This window comes from Schistocerca americana, unplaced genomic scaffold (genome assembly GCF_021461395.2).
Source record: "Schistocerca americana isolate TAMUIC-IGC-003095 unplaced genomic scaffold, iqSchAmer2.1 HiC_scaffold_47, whole genome shotgun sequence".
Taxonomy (NCBI): domain Eukaryota; kingdom Metazoa; phylum Arthropoda; class Insecta; order Orthoptera; family Acrididae; genus Schistocerca; species Schistocerca americana.
The window spans coordinates 1,677,501-1,680,000 of record NW_025726203.1 but is presented as its reverse complement, the minus strand read 5'-3'; positions in this window follow the sequence as shown (position 1 = coordinate 1,680,000).

The window sequence follows — 2,500 nt, the reverse complement described above, 5'->3', positions numbered from 1 at the left end:
TATGTCGTACCGTAACCTAACCTATGTCGTACCGTAACCTAACCTATGTCGTACCGTAACCTAACCTATGTCGTACCTTAACCTAACCTGTGTCGTACCTTAACCTAACCTATGTCGTACCTTAACCTAACCTATGTCGTACCTTAACCTAACCTATGTCGTACCTTAACCTAACCTATGTCGTACCTTAACCTAACCTATATTGCGCCTTAACCTAACCTATATTGCGCCTTAACCTAACCTATATTGCGCCTCAATGTAACCTATATTGCGCCTCAATGTAACCTATATTGCGCCTCAATGTAACCTATATTGCGCCTCAATGTAACCTATATTGCGCCTCAATGTAACCTATATTGCGCCTCAATGTAACCTATATTGCGCCTCAATGTAACCTATATTGCGCCTCAATGTAACCTATATTGCGCCTCAATGTAACCTATATTGCGCCTCAATGTAACCTATATTGCGCCGCAATGTAACCTATATTGCGCCGCAATGTAACCTATATTGCGCCGCAATGTAACCTATATTGCGCCGCAATGTAACCTATATTGCGCCGCAATGTAACCTATATTGCGCCGCAATGTAACCTATATTGCGCCGTAACCCAACACACGTTGGGCCTTAACCCAACACACGTTGGGCCTTAACCCAACACACGTTGGGCCTTAACCCAACACACGTTGGGCCTTAACCCAACACACGTTGGGCCTTAACCCAACACACGTTGGGCCTTAACCCAACACACGTTGGGCCTTAACCCAACACACGTTGGGCCTTAACCCAACACACGTTGGGCCTTAACCCAACACACGTTGGGCCTTAACCCAACACACGTTGGGCCTTAACCCAACACACGTTGGGCCTTAACCCAACACACGTTGGGCCTTAACCCAACACACGTTGGGCCTTAACCCAACACACGTTGGGCCTTAACCCAACACACGTTGGGCCTTAACCCAACACACGTTGGGCCTTAACCTGCTCTGTAATTGTCATACGACGCGTTAAATTAGTGTAGTGTTGCCTAACTGCAACCCCCGCAACATAGTTTGCTACTCGCACTGCCCGGTCCGCAGTGTATCGCTTCATGTTAAACACCTTGCAGCTATACACTGTAATGTGGATGGCAGCAGGACGTACATGCTCAATGCCCTTTGCAGTTGTTCATTGGCATTTGCAGTTGTTCATTGGCATTTGCAGTTGTTCATTGGCATTCGCATGGCGAAGCACTTAGCCTACGCTGTGGTACGGCCTGTGTCAACTGTCCGCTGATGTTGTACGTCCAAATCACACACTGTACTGCACATTGGTCCTCATGTACTGAATGATACATCGTGGTACATGTGACCGTACAACGACTGCGCCAACAACGGCGAACCATGCGGTCCAAATGTTGTGCACTCAGCTACGTGTCGTCTCCCTATAAGAGCTGGATTGCAGTGTGGTATGCCCTGGATGGCGATCAGCATGAGCCGTCTGTTGATGTAGTGGCGCGTGTTGTCAGACGTAGTCGTCTCTTCTCACACACCGTGATAGCATGGTGCACTGCGTTCCACATCTGCGACATGCGACAGAGGCCGGTTGACAGTCGTTCGCGCAATGGACATCGCATACATACGGGGGCCACCTTCCACGTGTTCGCGAAGCGTGCACATGTTGTTGCGTGTATGTGGGCAGACATAGTGTGTCGTGACACCTGACACAGGCATGCAACAATCGTTGAATTTGCAAATGGCGATGGACGCCTACGTTTGCTGGTGACGTTACGCAAATGAACAACTGGTAAACCGTTGTGGTGCGGTTGTTCTCGCTAGAGGTGAATCAGTGATGGCGACGATCGGTTGAGCTACCAACCGGTTGTTCCAGCGATACCCACCATGCCCACGAACGTGAATGGCATCTGGGTGTGAAGCGATACGCGGCGGTGGCTGGGTGGGACCGTCCCCGGCCGGTGAGGGGGGGCCTCCCGGCGTGCTGGCCGCGCGGTGCGTGGGCGCACGCGCTACAGCCGGCTGGTGGGGGCGGCCAGTGGCAGGCGCGCCGGCCGACGGAGGCGGCAGGCGGCGCAGCTGCGCGCCGGCGCACCCTGCACGCGGCGCCGTGCGGCCAAAGTAGGTCCTCGCGGGCCCGGTGCGAAGCGCGGTGGACATCTGCAGTGTGCTGGTCCGATTGAGGACTGTGTGCGCTGAGGATGCGCCGCCGCCCGGCGCTCGGCGCCGCGACGCCGTCTGCTGCTCGGTCGCCTCTGCGGTTCTCGCAGGTGGTTTGTATCGCAGCTGTGCGGACGTGTTGGCGCGTGCGCTGTGCTGGGAGAGTTCGCTTCGGCACCCAAGTGGGGCTTTTGTCCTTCTGTGGCGCTGGCGTTGGAGCTGCCGGTCACCGTAGGTGGCGCGTGTTGTCTCCCGCCGGCAATGCCACGACAGCACGCTCCCGGGCCTCTGTCGGCAGCGGCAAGCTCAGTTGGGAGCACGGGTGGTCGCACCTAAAGCGTCTA